The sequence below is a fragment of the Narcine bancroftii genome, chromosome 5 (genome assembly GCF_036971445.1).
Source record: "Narcine bancroftii isolate sNarBan1 chromosome 5, sNarBan1.hap1, whole genome shotgun sequence".
In the NCBI taxonomy this organism is placed as follows: Eukaryota; Metazoa; Chordata; class Chondrichthyes; order Torpediniformes; family Narcinidae; genus Narcine; species Narcine bancroftii.
The window spans coordinates 146,893,469-146,914,822 of record NC_091473.1 but is presented as its reverse complement, the minus strand read 5'-3'; the positions used below and the strand labels follow the sequence as shown (position 1 = coordinate 146,914,822).

General features: G+C 43.7%; 1 pseudogene; it reads left to right on the top strand.

The window, feature by feature from the left end:
* The first annotated feature begins 1,544 nt into the window (after positions 1-1,544).
* On the top strand, positions 1,545-2,655 carry LOC138765350 (CCR4-NOT transcription complex subunit 11 pseudogene; annotated as a pseudogene).
* Positions 2,656-21,354: the final 18,699 nt, after the last annotated feature.

Sequence of the window (21,354 nt, the reverse complement as noted above, 5' to 3'; positions counted from 1 at the left end):
CAGGGCTACAATAGCAAATGCCGCAGGACAGCTACTTGAGGGGAGTGGTGGAAAGTTTAGAGAAGAAATCGGAGGCAAGCTTTTCTTTTACACAGAGAGCGGTAGGCGCCTGGAATCCATTGCCAGGGGTGGCACGGTGGAGCCTGGTGCAATAGAGATATTTTAACGACTCTTAGGTTTGTGGATGATTTAAAAAAATGTTAATTATTCCTTACATCATTAACAATTATTCAATTATAAATACATGTACCTTGTAATTCAATACAGAATGATACAAAATTTTAAATTTTTTCTCTCCCACCCCCCCTCCTCCCAAAAAAGAAAACACATAAACTATATATTAATCACTATTCGTATTTTCCTCATAACTTTCTATCTTTTAATTATTGATGGAGAGGAGTGGGTGATGTGGATGATGTGGATGGACTTTTGCTAACCAAGTCTTATAAAAATTCCCAATCTGATTCCTTAAACTAGGAGTATTTTTTTTTCTCTAACGGTACACAATTTTGTATTTCAGTGTTCCATCTGTCCATCAATATAAAATTTTCAGTTTTCCATGTTACAGAAACATTTTTTGCTCAAAAATCGTACTTGATATTTATCTAACTTCAGTTTTAAATCTGCTTCATATATATCACCAAGTAAAAATATTCTCAGGTCTTTTTGTATTTTTATCTTCATTATTGGTCCTAATAATATTCTCAAATTTTTCCAATTTAACACAGAACCAAACTGAATGTAGAGACATCCCGACTTCCTTGTTACATTGAAAACATTCATCGAAATAATTTGACTCCATTTAATTTATATGATGCAGTTAACACTGAGCTTTCCTTGATAGGCCAGTTCGGCTCCTTTAGTTGTGGCCAATTGGAGGGCAGCGCTGCGGGTCTCGTGCGGCCTGCTGGATCGCTGCGTTCGTCCTTCATGTTGTGATGTGCCTTGAGGGGGCTTCGGGCAGGCCATCACAATGGGGTGTAGTATAATTGATGTAAAAAAATCGCATTGCACCATTTGGTATCTAACATTTATTGTATTTGTTACACTCTTTTGGCACAACCTTGCCCAAAGTTCCTCTTGAATTTACATATTTAAATCTTTTTCCCATCTTTGTTTTGACTTACATAAGTATTTTTTTTCCCCATAGTATCTTGTAATTTTATAAACATATTAGTAATAAATTTCTCAATAAATGAATCCGTAATTAAATATTGGAACAGTCTTTGTTCCAGGAGTCTTAAATTTGAGCCTAATTTCCCTTTTAAATATGATTTAAGTTGATAATGTGAAAAATAGTATTATCTTGTATTTGATATTTCTCTTTCGTTTGTTCAAAATTCATAAAAAAGGAACCTAATTTACAATCTTTTATCTCTGTTTATCTTTGCTCTACCAAGTGTCAAATAAAGAATTATTCAAAGTAAAAGGGAATGATTGGCACTTGGTTGTAATAAAACTAGAGGGTTTAAGCGTGTGGTTTGCAGCAGTTTTTGCGCCATCCCCACCGGTGAAGGCAGCAGGCCTTCCCGCACTTGATGACCATGACACTGGCTCCTAACGAACTCAGCAGCCTGATTGGCTTTGTGGGCAAGGAGGCGATGAGCAATGCGTGTGAGGGCCTGTCCACCACCTTCCACCATTACTTCCGCAAGCACGACCACTGCCACCTCAGCTTCGCGCTCACCATGTGGCTGCAAGCGGCCCGACCTGCTACCGAGCCCGCAGCAGCATCTCACCGCCCTCTACCTGCTCTGGGAGATGCACTGGGTCGGGCTGCCAGATGCTAACCCGATCACCATTGTCTTCGCGCACCTACTGAATGCTGGGCCCAGCAGCCAATGAGCAGGACAGGCCGCTGCTCAGTTTTGTTTTTGCCACCCATCACATGTCCAAAGAAGTTTTTTTTCCTATCTCAGTTAATGCTGGCTCCTCCAAAAGAACTGTTTCAGATTGCGTGCATGAATGTCGGTAACCTGCCTCAGTCTCAACCCTTTTCTTTCCACCCACATCCCACCTTAAGCAATCCCTTACTAATCACAGAGCAGCGATGGACTAGGGATTACTTAAAGTGGGATGTGAGGGGGAAGGGAAGATTGAGAACCAATGCTCTAGACCCAATTGTTACTAAAATATTTTGCTAGAGAAAAATTGTCATTGGCCCACTTCCTTTGGAGTTCTGAAACCCTGCACATAATGAGTCAATAAGGGACAATTAAAACAGTGGTTTTCAAACTTTTTCTTTTCACCCACATCCCACCTTAAGCAATCCCTTACTAATCACAGAGCACCGTTGGCATAGGGATTAATTAAAGTGGGATGTGAATGGAGAGATAAAGATTGAAAACCTCTGCTGTAGACATTAGTGGCTTTCAACTGGCCTTAGGAGTGCGTCAGCCTGAATTACCAACCCAGAGCAAATCTTGTTTTCCAAGCATACTCCCTGATCCTGATCCAGGCTCTTCTAACTCTGGATTTGACAACTCAAATCAAGGTTTCAGTGAGTGGATCAAGACCCCCTATAGAAAGTCACTTTCGGCCAGAGTTCATTCGACCTGCTCCTCCACTTTGTGAGTATGTGAAGATGAGCTAGCTTGGCTAAACCCGGTCACACCATCCAAAGTGGATAAGACCAAGCGTATTAAAAACAGGTGAACAGTGTGAGCGAGGGAAGGGTTAGGAAAAGGTCGGCACATCGTTATAGGTGGAAGAGGCTGTATGGCGTTGTAATATTCTACATTCCTTATGTTCCTCTCCTTTCAGATGGATTAAAAATTAATTCCTTCAAAAAAAAAGCTAATTGAGAACTTGGTGGCGAATTTCGTTCAGATAACTTTTTGGTCTATTTAGTCCCTGTAAATTTGACCTCATTATGAAACTCTGTTAGATCTCAATGTTTCACAGCAGAGGAGGGAAAAAAAAATTGGTTCTTATTTTAAATTCATTCTGGCGACGTGCTCTGTGATCTGCTGTTAATTATATTTGATTAATATGTACTTCTCGTTCATTTCATAAATGACAGAAAAATTCTAAAAATGGCAGAAATGTCTGCAGCTGTCACGGAAGCAATTTGGATGCAAAATTCCATCCAAGATGATGTTCAGGGAGGCCAGATAATGGTTAAAAATCAGCCACTTAATTCAATGGGCTGGTGATGCTTCAGTGTATTGGATGTAAGAAGGTAACACTCATGTAGAATTCCTTGTGGTGTCAAAGCACAGGGAAGTTAAATGGCTTTGAAGATATAGCCGCTTTGGAAATGAGGAGAGTTGGCCACACAAATCAGGCACAGCGAAATCCCACAAACCGTGAGGGCTTAAACCAGCCATTCTCAATGGGAGGTCATGCGCCACATCCCCCCACCTCCCCCGGGGTCCACAGCACATTTAAGGTTGGGGGTGAAGGGAGTGGGGGGAGCACAGATTGAAAAACATCAGCAATGATTCAAATGGTAGAGAAGACTCGATATGCCAAAGGGGCCTAATTCTGCACCTCCCCCTTGTGGTTGTCTTGTGTACAATAGGCTGGCTCAGTTCAATGTCAACCAGGCCAACTTTAACATTTACCGCAGACATATCTCAATCTGGGTGCCCGTCCCAGTCAGCTTGTGTCGGGAGTTTCATGGTTTACACAAGGTAAGCACAAGTTCTTGGTTAACATCAGCATTCTCAACAGGGGTTGTACAATCCTGCCTCTGGAAGCCACAGCACATTTAAAGGGTGGGGTTCACAGTTAGAAATCGTAAAATATTTCTTTGATTTTTTTTTATGCAGTTGGAACTCGAGTGAGTATAATCCCAGACGATTTAGTCTCTCCTCATAGGACAACTCACTCATCTCCAGGATCAACCTGATGAACCTCCTCTGGGCTGCCTCCAAGGCCAGTCTATCCTTCCTCAAGTGTGGAGATCAGAACTGCACACAGTTTTCCAGGTGAGACCTCACCAGGACCTTGGACAGTTGCAGCATGACCTCCCTGCTCTTGAATTCAATTCCTCTAGTGATGAAGGCCTTCTTAATAACTTGCTGTACCTGCAACCCAACTTTTTGCGATTCATGCACAAGCACTCCCAAGTCCTTCTGCACTACACCATGCTGCAGTCTTTCACCATTTAATTAATAATTTGCTCTTCTATTTTTCCTACCCAATTGGATGACCTTGCATATACTAGTGTTGTCCTCCATCTGCCAGACCACTCACCTCATCTTCTGCAGCCTCTCCACATCTTCAGCACAATTTACTTTTCCCACATGAGTGAAATAATATTGCCTTTACTCCATACCAACAGATCTCTCAGTGACTTTCCAATTTGAAACTATGTCTTACTTGTTGAACTATGTACAAAATGACTACTGGCTTGCTTGCAGAACAACCTCTATCACTGCATCTTGTAGATGTGTCCATCAATTTGAATTTGAAGTATGTCTGGTGAAGCATGATCTCACGCGTGTGAGTGTTTTTCCTGACTGGACGAGGGTGAAGAGAGTGTGGCCACACAGGCCCATCAGCTTCCTCACCGGAATGGTACAGAGACCCCATGGCCTCCACATCCACTGCAGTGCCCCACGCTCCAAGATGGCACAACCTCCCCGCACCTCCAGGCCAGGCACATGACACGTCCACTCCAGGCTCCCAGACACCTCCTCCACAGAATAGGCAGCCAGGCAGACGCCGCCTGCTTTGGTCACCCCGACGCAGCTCCGCAGACCTACCACGGCGTCTCCTCCTTGGCCACCGGCAGCATTCAATGACCAGATGCTTCGCCCACACAGCCGAGGCCTGACCACAGCAGACCAGGCCGTGCCACTTCTTCCACACCTTCACCTTACTTAGCTTCCCATCTCCAAGTGTGGTCTAACCAGAGTTTTGAATAATTTCTTAAGAAGTAAGTAGCAAGGTTATGGGGAGAAGGAGGGCTCTGAACCAATAGAGGTATTGGCACACTTTCTTTTTTTAATTTTTACACTATGAATCATATTGACCAAAATAAACATAAACCTTTCCCTCTTGAATGTACACAGTGTCGTTTTCTCACCTTTCTCCCGCCTCCCTTCCCTCCCTCCTTCCCACCCCCCTCCCCACCTACTAAACGTTCAACATATACATTATATTAAACCCATTAAACAATGTCCTCACATAATGAAAATAAACAAGAAAATTGTGTCATCTGATTTTACACACTGGGTCAGTTCATTTCGTCATCTTCTCCTTCTGTCATTTTAGGGGGTGGGGGTCCGCGGTCGGCCCTCTCTGCTGTGTTCCATGTACGGTTCCCAAATTTGTTCGAATACTGTGATGTTATTTCTTAAATTATTTGTTATTTTTTCCAATGGAATACATTTATTCATTTCTATGTACCATTGCTGTACTCTCAGGCTTTCTTCCGATTTCCAAGTTGACATTATACATTTTTTTTGCTGCAGCTAAGGCTATCATAATAAATCTTTTTTGTGCTTCATCCAGTTTGAGGCCTAGTTTTTTTTACTTTTTATATTACTTAGAAGGAAGATCTCTGGGTTTTTTAGTTTGTTGCTTTTTGTGATTTTATTTAATACCTGATTTAGATCTTCCCAAAACTTTTCCACTTTCTCACATGCCCAAAGTGCATGTACTGTTGTTCCCGTTTCCTTCTTACAGCGAAAACATCTGTCTGATACTGTTGGGTCCTATTTATTTAACTTTTGGGGTGTGATGTCTTCATCTTTGTATTGATGTGGTTTCTTGGTTTCGGACAGACATTCCCAAAGTGGGTGGTGCCACCTCCAGGAGCAGTGGAAAAAGGAGGCAGCCTGCATGTTTCCGGCAAACTCATAATGCTCTATTCATCAGGGGAGGAGGGGGTGGTGGGTGACTGTCTGGGAAGGTGACTGCCTGGGATGGTGTCGGCCAGGGACAGTGACTGCCTGGGACGGTGACTGCCAGGGATGTTGACTGGCCAGGATGGTATCGGCCAGGGATGGTGACGGCCATGGATAATGACGGCTGGCGATGGTGTGGGCCGGGGATGGTGTTGGCCAGGGATGGTGACAGCCATGGATGGTAATTGGCCTAATACCAAAAAACAATTGTGTTCATTGTTTGTGTGTGTGTGTGTGTGTGTGTGTGTGTGTGTGTGTGTGTGTCTGTGTTTAGGGGGGGTGTGCAAGAGATGTGGCCTGAGACCCAAGGGGATGGAAGCCCAATGAAGTGCAGTAATTACTGCTTTAGGACATCAGAAGATCCACAGAATGGCATTGAGGTCGGGATGGAAAATGCTGGAAAAACAATATTCCCTTTCCCTGCAGATAAGATCACCATCTCCCTCCCCACCGACTGTCCATTCCCCAAGGGGGATTATACAGGGAGGCAGTGGTCCTTGTTGAGGTTTGCAGATGTGTAACATGGGGTTCTGTAACCTATGGGCTAATACTAGAGATCAAACTCAGGCAAACACGGTGGGTCACACACTGGACAACAGTTTTTTTCAAAAGGTTTGCTTCCTGAAAGACAATTATTTCAGATTTCAGATTTATTGTCTGAGTACAAACATGACATCACATGCAACCCTGAAATTCCTGCATGCATGCCAGAATTACCACTCATTAGTAGTGAAAAAGAAATCTGTACACAGCGTATACACGTAAACAAATAAAGAACCATAACCAGATAATGTGCAATACGGAGAGAATTAAAAAATCAATAAAGTGCGCAAGTGGGAGTCCTTAAATGAGTCCCTGATTGAGTCTGACGGTGGAGGGGTAGCAGCTGTTCCTGAACTTGGTGGGCATGAGTCTTGTGGCACCTGGACCCCTTTCTGATGGTACCTGGACCCCTTTCCTGATGGCATCAGCCAGAACAGGGCATATGCTGGGTGGTGTGGATCCTTGAGGAACACAAAGATAATTTCAGATTTGCTGCATCTTGTTGGAAGTTGGAGAAATATAAAATTAAATTTTATTAAATTTACCGTGTTTAAATTGTATAATGATGCCAACACATTGCATTACTTCAACTGGCCTAAAAAAGGTTTTGCCGCAGATTTTCCTTTGCGCCCGGCATCAGACGCCTCTCATGTCAGGGTCCAACAATAGTCGGCCGGCATTGATGGATTCCTGTTGCCCTGATGCTGCTTTTCCCTGGTTGCAATGTCCTGGGGAAACCTTTCACCATGTTCATCACTGACTGCACCAAGATCAGCCGGGAAAACGTCCAAGTGCGAATGCAGAAAATGAATTTTCAATGACACGTTGCATTTCACGGGTTTATAGGTTGAAGCATGTTAAAAAAATGACAAGAAATCACAAAATAGACTATATCTAAAAGACAGCACATGGTAGGACAATTCTAAGGCGATTTATCAGCAGACCAAAATCCATATCATACAACTCGTGTGTTTCGGAAGCAAAATCTTCATTGTCCAGTGTCATCCATCGGTGAGCAAAGCATTTTTCTCTGTCCCAGAGATGCCCACAAGTGAATGTTGCAAAGGGAACATCACAGAGCACGGGGGGGGGGGGGGGGTACCTGCCCCGAGGCGCACTGAAGCTGAGCACAGCAACCATGATCTGCGGCAAAAGACCACCGTCCAGGAATGCTGGGGCACCAGATCTTGTGTCCTTTGTACACAGAGAGTTGGTGGGTGCCTGGAATGCATTTTGCATGGAGTGGTGGTGGAGACTGGTACAATAGGGGCATTCAAAAGAGTCTTCAATAGGCACATGGATGTAAGAAAAAATAGGTTGTGGGTGTGAGGTAGGGAAGGGTTAGATTGTGGTGGAGTAGATTTAATAGACAATAGGTACTGGAGTCGGCCATTCTGCCCATCAAGCCAGCTCTGCCATTCATTTAGATCATGGCTGATCTTCCACTATCAGTACCCTGTCCCTGCCTTTTCCCCATTACCCTTAATTCCCATGTCCACAGGAATCTTATCTAGCTCCCTCTTGAACTTATCCAGAGAACCCGCCTCTATCACCCTCTATGGCAAAGCGTTCCGCAGACCAATGAATCTCTGGGTAAAATAATTCTTTCTCATCTCTGTCCTTAAGGGCCTTCCCTGTATTCTTAAACTATGGCATCTAGTCCTAGTCTCCCCCAACACCGGGCACATGTAATCAGCTCCTATCGTGCCCAATCCCTTAATAATCTTATAAACCTCAATCATATCTCCTGACATCCTTCTAAATTCCAACGTATACAAGCTCAGTTTATCCAACCTTTTGGCATACGTCAATCCCACCATCCCGGCAACTAACCTTGTGAATCTTCTCTGCACTCTCTCAATAGTGAGAATGTCCTTCTACCAATTAGGAGACCAGAACTGGACACAATACTCCAGGTGTGTTCTCACCAGGCCCCTGTACAAGTTCAGAAGGACATCTTTACTCCTATACTCTATTCCCCGTTTTATGAAGGTCAACATGCCATTTGCTTCTACTCTGCTGTGTAATGGTCTATGTTCGAACCCCCTCCTAGCTCTCCAAAATACTTATCAACTGCATTGATTGAGGAGGAACTTGATGCATTCCAAGACAAGAAGTTGAACTGAAGATGCAATGAATCTGCAGAGAGAGATTCTTTATTTATTATGATTAAACCATATTTCTGAAATATAAAGAAAAACTATTTTGATGCTTGATTGGGTCCTGTTAATGATACCTTTATAAGGCAGTACAGTGGGTATAGAATATTATGCTGAGGTTTTGTCAGTGTTGAATGATGGCAGTTTCCAGATACGTGAGGAGTCTCGTGTGCAGTGAATGGGAACAGTGATATTTTCATTCAGACCCCTTGTCATTAGGAGATGTTCTGCTTGTTTCAATCGCGTGACTCCTGGAAGTACATCTTAACATGAATTCCCATGTCTCATTTCACAAGCCTGAATGATCACTTTCTCAGTCTAACAAAAAAAAATCTGTAAAAGAACAATGAAAACAGAACAATCTTGGAGAAGGGCCTGATGAAAAATGTCAAAATAAACTGCCATCCACCAGATACCAGTCTATAAACAGCAATGGAGGTTAGCTGGCCATAAATATTGCATGGCACAATAGTCCAATCAAGGCCCTTTGAGGTGAAGTTGGTTCCATGATGGCTTGTGTTCATGCTTTGTTTCAAACTCAGTAGACCAACAGCAGGACTTGTAAACTCTGTCACAATTGGGGCTGGAGTGGAACTGGGTTAAATATTTGCATAGACTGAGGACAGAGTCATAGAAAGGAAGTGTCACTCAACCTTGAACAGGCCCTTTGCCAAGTCAAGTTTATTGTCATCTGATTGCACAAGTGTAACCCAATTAAACAGGGTTCTCCGATCCTCGGTGCAAAACACACAGAACCACATCCAGACACAACACACATGCAGACAAACAATACATATGCAGGATACGTATTCAACAATAGAAATAAATAAATTGTACTGTATGCTCTACAGCGAGTCTGGAAGGAAGACACGTGCGAGGAGTCGAAGTCAAAAACTGATTTAATCCGCTAATATGGGGCCCTTGGCGCTAACGTCAGGACCCCGCTCCGTCGGAGTGCCAGCATCTGGTTGGCTGGCATTCCTGCCAGAGATCCCCTTGGTGAGACCCCACCTGGAGTATTGTGTGCAGTTTTGGTCACCTGATCTAAGGAAGGATGTTCTTGCAATGGAGGGAGTGCAGAGGCGATTCACCAGGCTGATACCTGGAATGGCAGGAATGACTTTTGAGGAAAGATTCTGCGAATGGGGATTGTACTCGCTGGAGTTTAGAAGATTGAGAGGGGATCTCATAGAGACATATAAAATTCTGGCAGGACTGGACAGAATGGATGCAGATGGGATGATTGGAAAATCCAGAATCCGGGGCCATGGTTTGAGGATAATAGGCAAACCATTTAGGACCGAGATGAGGAGGAATTTCTTCACCCAGAGGGTGGTGAATCTGTGGAATTCATTGCCACAGAGGGCAGTAGAGGCAGGTTCATTGAATATATTTAAGAGGGAATTAGATCTATTTCTTCAGTGTAAGGGTATTAAAGGTTACGGAGAGAAGGCGGGGACGGGGTACTGAACTTTAAGATCAGCCATGATCTCGTTGAATGGCGGAGCAGGCTCGAAGGGTCGAATGACCTACTCCTGCTCCTATCTTCTATGTTTCTATGTTTCTATGTTTATCCCCGTCTTCCCGCTGTGCGGAGGTCACCTGAGACGATAACTGCTGTCACCCCCTCTCCCCCAAGGTCCATGCGGTTGCTGCGTTCATCGGCCATTTTATGGACTGGTCCATGCCTCCATGCGCGGGCTGCTATAAAATCTTGTTTCCTGAATATGAGAGTCTCGGATGGTTAGTGTAAGCAGTTCCTTTGGCCGTTCTGCATTATTCTTTGCAATGTACATTGGATCGCCAACATGAGATCCCATCCCCGTATGCACAGCCATTGCATCCATTGACTTGCGAGGACCAGCACACGTTTTTGACGCAGGACCAAAAAAGCACTGAATCAGTGGGGAAGCGCAGTAGAGTAATCCCAGAAAAGCACTAAATTAGTGGCCTTGCAGGAGCAGAACCCTGAGGGAGATCGGAAGGGAGCGATCCACAAAATTGGGGTCAAACCCCTGAACGAGCCTTCTGGAGAAGGCGGGAGCAGCAAAAATTCCGGATATGTCGGTGGGAGGTTCCCGGGTTCTGATAAGGGGAGGCCCCAATGTAGCCTTCTAGAGGCGGAGGTGTACAGGAAAAGGTCCAGGACAACCGGCGGGAGGTTCCCGGGTCCCGATGAGGGGATGGGGCGGAGACAGAGCGGAAAGAGCCCAAGGAGGAAGGCCTCCAAGAAGAGTCCCCGTAGAGCTTCGTTAGCACCAAAAATCCAGCGGGCCTTCTGGGGTGCAGTGTCCCAGCTGAGGAGGAGCAAGACTGATCTACCTCCGTTGGGGGTGCAATCAAACGGCAGTGATCTACCTTTGTTGAAGGTGGGGTCCAAGATTGGCTGCACTGACCTGGCTTCATGGAAGTCGGGATCTCAAAAAACAAGCAGCGATACCGTTATGCCACTGCATGAGACAATTGGACCTCAGTATAATCGAATGGGAGCGAGGGAGAGAACCCCACTCAAGAGCAGGTAGGACCTGAGCCAAACTTAACACCGTGTAGCGAAGCCATCCACTCGATGGGTGAAAATAACCACCAGAAAAAGCCCGAAGAAGGGCGTGGTCTCTGAACGATGAGCACCTGCTCGATCGGGGTCCGAGAGTAAGGCCTGCCAGAGAGCAGAGGCCTCGACCAGTGACGAAATTAAGTCGTGTGGACAAATTGGAGGAACTGGTGATGGCTATGGTGAGCGGGTCTCCTATGCCATCAGAGCAGGGGGAGGACATTAATGATTATGCTTGGGAAGATGATGAAGGGCTGGTAATGGAGGCTGAGTCACTCACATCCCCATACAGTGCTCAGGCCAGCCAGGAGGAGAATATACCAGCCATTGCCACGAAATGTGCTGTACCGAGGGGCATCGGACAGTCGCTAGAAGATGATTTTGCGGGGTCTATAACATATATGGTGTCGAATGCTTTTCAGAAGACGATACTAGAAGAACCCATCAAGGAGTATCCCTGCCCTGTTAACTGCCCTCTGTTGGAGGTGCCTAAGGTAAACCCCAAGATATGGGACAATTTGAAGGTCCCATGAGGGAAAAAGATATGAAATTGCAAAGACAACAGGGGTCACTGGTTAAAGGTATCACTGCATTCGCACAAACGCTCTCACACGATTTATCGGAGACCCAACAGACACTTTGGGGCTGTTATCCCATGCAAATTATCAACTGAATGCCATCAGGAAGGAACTGATCAAGCCCAACCTAAATGTAAGATATGCTCATTTGTGCAGGTGATCTAACCCTGAAACAAAATTTCTATTTGGTGTCGCTCAGCGGACAGGTGAAAGATTTGAATGAGCAGCAGATGACGGAGGCTGGCACAGTCAAAGGTTCGAGAGCACAGACAAGAAAACCTGTTATATTTCACTGCTTTCGCAGGTATGCAGGGGAATTTAAGTGGGATATCCGAGGTGGGATATCCAAGCCAGTCCTCTCCTCTTGCATGAACCACAAGGGCTTTGACCAGGCCGTCTTCCAGACGGTCTTGCCAGCTTGTCCTGTTCCAGTCCCAGCTGCTGTCTGCTGGCTGTAACACTGTACAAGTGATCTGTGTGTTTGTGTGTGTGTGTGTCTCTCTCTCTCTCTCTCTCTCTCTCTCTCTCTCTCTCTCTCTCACACACACACACCCACCAAGAGAAAACCTGTTTGACTCTCTCTGTTTGCAAAACCACATGATCCTCTTACAACAGCAAGCTCTCTTCCAGACCATATGTGGTTCCAACATGCTCTTTCATCTGTTGCCTTTTGTAAACAACAATCCATTAGTGAAGTCTCTTAAGCATGCTTCAAAGCTCTTGCAAAAGCTCTGAGGCCCAGATATGTCTAGCATTGGGCAGAGCTCCAGTATTTAAAAAAAGACCTGCTTTAAAGTGTTTGTATGTAACCCACTCTAACAAACCTTTCCCAATTTATCTCCCAAAAAAATCTATTTTCTCTGTCACAGTACAAACTTTGTATCACATTCATATGGACTATATCCATTGGGAGGACGACTGTGTAAAACCAGTCTATATATAACCATGTAACCATATTACAACTACAGTATGGAAACAGACCATCTCGGCCCCTCTAGACTATACCAATTTAAGTGAACTCCACTAGTCCAACCTACCTGCTCCCTGCCCATAACCCTCCAACCCCCTCACATCCATGCACTCATCCAACCTTCTCTTAAATGACAAAATTGACCCTGCTGCAACCACCTCTTCCAGGTCATTCCACTCAGCCACCATTCTCTGAGTGAAGGAGCTTCCTCTTATGTTACTTCTAAACTTTTGCCCCCTAACCCTTAACTTATGACCCCTTGTTCAAATCTCACCTACCCTCAAGGGGAAGAGCCTATTCACATCTCATTTATCTATCCCCTTCACAATTTTAAATACCTCTATCAAATTTCCCCTCAACATTCTAAGTTCCAATGAATAAAGACCCAGTATACTCAATCTTTTTTTGTATTCTAGATACTACAATCCAGGCAACATTTTAGTAAATCTTCTCTACATCCTCTCTACCTTATTGATATCCTTCCTATAATTTGGAGACCAGAACTCCACACAATATTCCAAACTTGGCCTCACCAATGCCTTGAGCAGTCTCAACATCACTTCCCGGCTCCTATATTCTATGCTATGATTTATAAAGGCTAGCATACCAAAGGCCGCCTATTGACATGAGAATCCACTTTCAAAGAACGATGAACCATTATTCCAAGATCTCTCTGTTCCTCTGAATTCCTCAATGCCTCCCTCCCCTTCACTGCATGTGTCCTATTTTGGTTATTCTTCCCAAAATGAAGCTCTTCACACTTATCTACATTAAACTCCATCTGCCACCTTTCTGCCCACTCTTCTAAGCAGTCCAAATCCTTCTCAGTCCTGGAAAACCATCCTCACTATCCACAACTCCCCCTATTTTTGTATTGTCCGTATATTTACTCACCCAATTTACCACCCCATCATCCAAATCATTAATGTAAATAACAAGCAACAATGGACTGATCCCTGAGGCACACCGCTCGTCACTGGCCTCCATCCTGACAGACAGTAATCCATCATGACTCTCTGGTGTCTATCTTCTAGCCACCATTGAACCCATCCGACTATCTCAACATTAGTCCCTAGAACCTGAAACATTACAGGCAAGGGAGAATTGGGACAAATGTTCATTGTATACATATAGAGAAGATGAAAGATTATGCGTGTTGGATTGTTTAAAAACATACGTTTCATGTACAAAACATATTAGACTAAGTGAGAAATACCTCTTTATATGCTATAAGAAACTGCATCAGTGGGCTACCCCCAGACGTTGGCCCGATGGCTGCAGGAGGTCATGAGAGTGGCTGGAGTTGATATTTCTCAGTTTTGGTCCCATTCAACTAGAGCAGCAGTGACCTCGGTAGTCAATGGGGTCAAGGTTCCTATATGGGATATCCTGCGCCAGGTGGGATGAAGCAATGAGAGAACCTTTCATAGGTTCTACAATAAACCTTTAAACTCAAAGGGGTTGAGTTCCATCGGCGAATTGAACAAGACCGCGGGAAGGGGATTGAATGAGCCAATATGCCCACCTCTCCCTCCACTCTTTTTTCTTGTTTATGGATAAAGATGTTTTGATTGCAATAAATATGTTCAGTCACAGGTTCATGTTATGGTTGGTTCATTTAGTTTAGCTCATTTAAGTTCAGTGACTTCTTCTCTCTGACTGTAAAGGAATGGCTGAGCATGTGGGAATGGGACCTCATGTTGACTCACCAACTCCCATTGGTCGAATAATAATTATCAAACTTCACACAGACACGTGCTCATTTAATGTTTCATTCTCACTGCCCATGAGAAAGTCAAGTCAGGTTTATTATCATTTGATTGTACAACCCGATGAATCAGTGTTCTCTGGTCCTCAGTGTAAAACACGCAGACTCACAACTAGACATAACATATATGCAGATAAACAATGCAGATGCAGGACAAGTATTTCTTCTCTACAAATAAATAAATAGATGTTGTTTTGTGCAAATGGGAGTGTCGGAGGGTGAGTGTGAAGCAGTTCAGCATTCTCACTGCCTTTGGGAAGAAGCTGTTTCTCAGCCTGATGACGCTGGCTCTGATCCACCTGTATCAATTTCACAACTTGTCCCTGCCAGCCGTGTCCCATATGCTTGCTTTAAGTCCAAATCCTTCCTATTCATAACATCTGCCAAAATATCATTCCAACATCATAATTGTGCCCACTTCTATATCTGTATCTGGCAGATCGTTCTAGATATGGACCACCCATTGAGTGAAAATATTGGATTTTAGGTCTGTCCTAAATTTCTTTTTTTAGATTTATCACACGGCATGGTAACAGGCCATTTCTGCCCACAAGTCCGCGCCACCTAATTTGCACCCAATTGACCATTTCCCCCCCCCGGTGCATTTTGAACAGTGGGAGGAAACCACAGCCCCTGGGGAAAACCCTCGTACAAGCTCCTTGTAGACAGCATGTGATTCGAACTCCGGTTCCAGTCTCTCATGCTGTAAGGGCACTGTGCTAATCGCTACACCAACCATTCTCTTTTCTCACCTTCAACTTTTGCCTCTAATTTTGGGATTGTCTATGCTGGGAAAAGGAATGTGAGCACTCATTTTACCTATGTACCTCACTTTACCTATGTACCTCATGATTCTATAAGGTCACCATCTCAGCCTTCTGCACTCCAGGTATTAAGGACCCAGCCTATCCAGTCTTCCCCTCGAATTCTAACCCTTCAATCCCAACAATGTCCCAATAATGTCCTCGGCACCCCCTTCCAATTGATTAATGTTTTTTCCGATAGCTTCGGGACCTGAACTGCTCACAGCTCTCCAGATAGTTTCATCTCTTGTTGTCAGAGATGGTTCCTGATGGGACACAGGAATGCAAATGGAAGAGAAGGAAGTATTGGGCCACTTCTGCTCTGTCGCTCAGTGTCGCTCCTCCATTGCGTGTTGGCTACTATAAGCAAAGACAAAAAGTGAACGTTTGCCCCTCAAAGAGTAAATGTCAATAGGTTCATTCCTCTGAGGGTGGGTGAGATACAAACCAGAGGACATGGGTTAAGGGTGAAAGAGGAAACAATTAAAGCAGTGGTTCTCAACCTTTTTCTTTCCACTCACATCCCACTGTAAGTAATCCCTATGCCATCGGTGCTCTGTGATTAGGAAGGGGTTACTTAAGGTGAGATGTGAGTGGGAAGGGAAGGTTGAGAATCACTGATCTCGACCCAATTGTTACTGAAATCTTTGGCTTGAGAAAAATGGTCATTGGCCCGTTTCCTTTGGAGTTCTGAAACTGTGCACATAACGAGTCAATGAGGGACGATTAAAACAGGGGTTTTCAAACTTTTTTATTTCCACCCACATAGCATTCCCTTACTAATCACAGGGCACCGATGACAGAGGGATTACTTAAAATGGTATGTGAGTGGAAAGATAAAGGTTGAGAACTACTGATTTAAAGGGAACATTAAGGCGAACTTCTTCACACAGAAAGTGGAGTGTGGAATGAGCTGGCACCTGAAGTGGTGAATGCGGGCTCAATTTTAACATTTTAGATACATTTGGATATGGTCTGGGTGCAGATCAGTGGGACTAGGCAAAATAATGGTTCAGCACAGACTAGACTGGCCAAAGAGCCTGTTTCTGTGCTGTAATGTTCCACGGTTCTATAAGCAATAGAGATATATTAAATACATTTAAGACACAGTTGAAAAGATTTTTCCAACATGGGAGCGAGAAAGATGGTTTTAGAATATAATAAAAATGTTAGTTTAAAATGGTTACTGTAAGTTTTAAAATTGTGACTGGAAGGGAAAAGGGGGGGGGGGAGGATTTTTAGGCAACACTCCTTTCTTGTTATTAGCTTGAGAGCTGATTAAAAAGCACATTATTTTGTTGAGTGGTGTGAGACTAATTGGTGAATCCTGAGAAGGTTGAGGAATACATACTTATATGAAGCACTGAATATGCCAAAAACAAGAGATAAGAAACTATAAACTAGATGATTTTGTAAGCCACGAGGCAGTCTCTGTGGTAGTAAGTTAGGGTTGGGGGGGAAATGCCTATGGCAATGCTTCTTGCTGTAACAGAGTTCTCACACTTTGCAATGTGATTAAAAGTTTTATTTTGCAGCTGTATTCGTGTTTATTATGTAGCAACCTCAGATCCACTTTAACAGGGGAATTAAAGGAAACAGAGAACAGATTGGAGCACAGATCAGCTCTGATCTTATTGAATGATGGAGCAAGCGTATCGGGCTCAATGGCACCTGCTCCTGTTTCTTTCTTTCTTTTCCAATCTTTTTATTATTATTATAATTTATAAACACATACAGTTCAAAGAGATATGAAAAATACATAGTAAATAACGAATTAATACAGAGCTACTAAACAATAACATTGCAGAATAAAAATATATCATAAAAAATTTTTTTAGATCAGTTTAGAGTATGAACTATCTCTAAAAAAATGATATAATTAATAAAAATATATAAAAAAAGAGAGAAAAAAAAACCCAAAAAGGAAGAAAAAACAAATTTGAATTAAAAAACTTTAAAAAAAAACCTACCGATATAGCTAAACCACGCTGATCACTCCGATCTCATCTAACAGCCCAATTATCATACATAATCATAAAAAGAAAACAGAGCCAGATGCTCCTGTTTCTTAATGTAAAATTGTTTTTTAAGAGATGCAGGACGGTAACAGGCCCTTACGGCCCTTGAGCCTGCATGGCACAAATACCCCAACATGACCAATGAACCTACAAACCCCACACATCTTTGGAATATTGGAGGAAACCAGTGCACCCAGAGGAAACCCACATAGGTCATGGGGAGAATGTACAAAATCCTTACAGACGGTGGAGGATTCCAACCTAGGTTGCTGACGATGTAATGGTGTTGTGCCAACCACTACACTAACAAGTGATTTTACACAAGCGTTTCTTAGGTTCTCATGTGATGGAGGCAGGTTGAGAAATACCCAGGAGAGCAATTGAATGGTCAAAGAAGGGAAGGCTAAAATGAAACACTAGTCAATTCGATCAGCCATCCTCAACGGGGTGGGTGGGTGGGAACCTCCTTGGGATCACATCACATTCGAGTAAAAGCCTTGCCTTCTGCATTGTTGAATCCAGTTCACTTCACTATGAATGTCTAGTGTCTGAAACTTCCTGATTAACATCCCATGCGGGATCTCATCAAACACGTAGGCCACATCCACAACCTTTCCTTCGTCACCTCCTTGAAAAACTCTTTCTATCTTCTTGATATCTTTCCTATAGTTAGGTGACCAAAACTGCACACAGTACTCCCAGATATGACAAGATTGGTTAAATACGACCCAGCACGCACAAAGCCAAGTTGGATATCCTTAATTAGTGCTGACCTCTTCAAATACAGGTCAAGTTCCCCTTATCTGAAAATCTGAAATTCAAAATGTGGCCCAAATCCTAAACCTTTTGAGCGTTGACATGAGGCCACAAGGGGAAAACTCCACACTGATGCCGCCAGTTTCTTACCAACCTTCGTCACTGCCCGACCTACTCACCGTGAAGACACTGGAGGAAATATTTTGAAAAGTCACCCAGCAGAATTTCTAGTATTTGGTGCAGCAAATTATCTTCTTTTGTAAGAAGAAATGAGGTTTTGGTAAAAAAAAATATTTTCGTGTGAAATCTGAAATTCATCTCCACCTAAAATGTCGTGTTTGAGTGTAACGTGACCAGCAACATTATTGCGCTGAAATTAAAATACAGTGTCCTGTAACATTTTGATCAAAGCACAGCATTGTCGGCGGACACTGAAACCCAGCCGTTGTTTGTTGTACCCTAAACCAGGGCATCCCAAACTTTTTAGCTCACTGAACCCTTTTGGAGAGCACTTGGAATCGTGGAACCCCATTTGTCAATTACAGTCTAAAAGTCCTGGTACATACACAAGCATAGTAAGAAAGTAAATAAACTCACCAGTAGCAGATTAATATCCACCCGGGCCATAGGCCCACTCCCCCACCCCCCCCACCGACCTTACCCCCCCCCCACGATCCCAGGCTGCTCCTGCTGCCACTCACACCCCACTGCGGCCCGGATCACCCTTCGCTCCCCACTAAGAGCCCGATCTGCTCCACCCCCCCACCCCCCAGCCGCATCAGACACTGTCGGCTGTGCACCCCTCCCGTGGTTCAGGGTATTTCAGCTGAAAATCTTCATGCTGCCTCCAGCTCCCGGAATCCACTGCGCGCGTCACCCCAGCAAAAACACGACGCCGACTCTAGCCCTCAGTCATCGGCTTCACCCGTGCAGTTCGTTATTTGTTCCGCAGAACCCAGATTTAGAATTGCTGCCATAAACACATTATTCCAAAATCCAGTTAAATCCAAAACCTGAAATATTTCTGGTCCCATACATTTTGAATAAGAGATACTCGACCTGAAATTGTATATCCGATCTCTTAGAGCACCTTCCAATAATTTACTTTCTATTGACGTCAGGCTCACTGGCCTAGAATTCCTAGGGTTACTTTTGGAAACTTTTTTAAACAATGGAACAATGTGAGCTACTCTCCAATCTTCCAGCACCATTCCCATGGCTCAGAACATTTTAAATATTTCTGCCAGAGCCCTTGCAATTTTTACACTATCCTCCTTCAAGGTCCAAGGGATTATCTTGTCAGGCCCTGGGGATTTATCCACCCTTATTTGCTTTAAGACAGCAAGCACTTTTCCACCTCTTTAATCTGTAAAGGTTCCATGACCTGCCTGTTTGTTTTCCTTACACCTCAAGTACCACATTTGCTCGATGTTACCTGTACCTGTTATACACCTCTTTCTTCTTCTGAACCAGATCCCCAAAATACCCTTGAAAACCAAGGATCCTTATGCTTGCTAACCCTGCCTTTAATCCTGACAGGAACTCTATCAAAATGTCGCCTTTAAAGGTCTTCCACTTACCTCGCACATCATTGCCTAAAAACAACATCACAATCCACGCATTCTAGATCCTACATCATTTCCCCAAAATTGGCCTTTCTCCAATTTAGAATCTCAACCCGAGGCCCAGACCTATCCTTCTCTATAATTCACTTGCAACTAATGACATTATGATCACTGGCCACAACATGTTCCCCTACACCTACTTCTGTCACCTGTCCTGTATCGTTCCCGAAAAGGAGATCCAGTATTGCACTCTCTCTAGTTGGTACCTCTATATATTGATTTAGAAAACTTTCCTGAACACATTTGACAAACTCCAAGCCATCCAGCCTTTTACAGTTTGGGAGTCCCAGTCAATATGTGGAAAGTTAAAATCCCTGACTATCACACCCTTGTATTTCCTGCAGCTGTCTGCTATCTCTCGACAGACTTGCTCCTCCAATTCTCGCTGACGATCGGGTAGTTTATAATATAACCATGAGTGTAGTCATACCTTTGTCGTTCCTCAACTTCACCAATATAGCCTCAGTAGACAAGCCCTCTGGTCTGTCCTGCTTGAGCACTGCTGTGCTATTTTCCCTGTCGAGCTATGTCATTCCTCTCCCTTTCATCCCCCCACTCCATTCTATTGCAAGTGAAGTGTTGCCTATTTTGGAATGACACCTGAATGGTGGTGTGGTGGGGGGGGGGGGGGGGGGAGATGTATGCATAAGTATAGCATGTTCTGAGGTCATAGGGGAAGGAATCAAGGGGGCGATGGGTGGGAATGGATGAGTGCATGAGGAAATCATGGAAGGACCTGTCCCTGAGGAAGATGAAGAGGGCAGGAGGAGTGGAAGGTGTGTTCAATAGCTGCATGGAAGGAGAGCAATGGAAGGATCATGGAATTCCAGACTTAAACAACAAATCTTCAGATGCTGGGGTCGAGTGCAATAAACAAAGGTGCTGGAGAAACTCAGCAGGTCACTCTTTCCTTCGTTTCACATTCACAGAATGTATAAGAACGTAAGAAATAGGAGCTGAAGTCAGCCATCCGGCCCATTGAACCTGCTCCGCCATTCAATTAGATCATGGCTGATCTGATCATTGATTCAACTCCACTGACCTGCCTTTTCCCCATATCCCTTAATCCATTTTTTTAATGTAAAAATTTATCTAACTGAACCTTAAATATGTTTAATAAAGTCGACTCAACTGCTTCCCTGGGTGGAGAATTCCACAGATCCACTTCCCTCAGTTTTTCCTCATCTCCGTCTTAAATCTACCCCAATGAATCTTGAGGCCGTGTCCCCTCGTTCTGGTCTCACCTACCAGTGAAAACAATTTTCCTAACTCTATATTATCCATCCCTTTCATAATTTTATATGTTTCTATAAGATCTCCTCTCATTCTTCTGAATTCAAGTGAAAATGCTTGCATTTTTAAAACAAGCTTGGTTCCATTTGTTCTTTAGAAAAGACATTGTCCATCTTTTAAATACAGCAGAATTTTAATTCAGCTACTGCGAAAGCGAGCATAATTAAATTTATTTTAAATTATTCAATTTAGACCCTGCAACTTTAGGTCTCTTCTCAATGAAAATGAGTAAATTATTGCAGAATATTTGTTATGTGTGTGCGTGTGTGTGTGTGTGTGCGCATGTGATCATTATGTGCTGTCCACAGAAACACTGCTTCGTCTAGGTGTGTATTGTACAGCAAGATAATAATGAACTTAATTCTCTGTTCCTTTGGTTTCCTCTTGCCCAGGAGCCCCATATTTAAATGAGTGGCTTAATTAAGGGGGTTG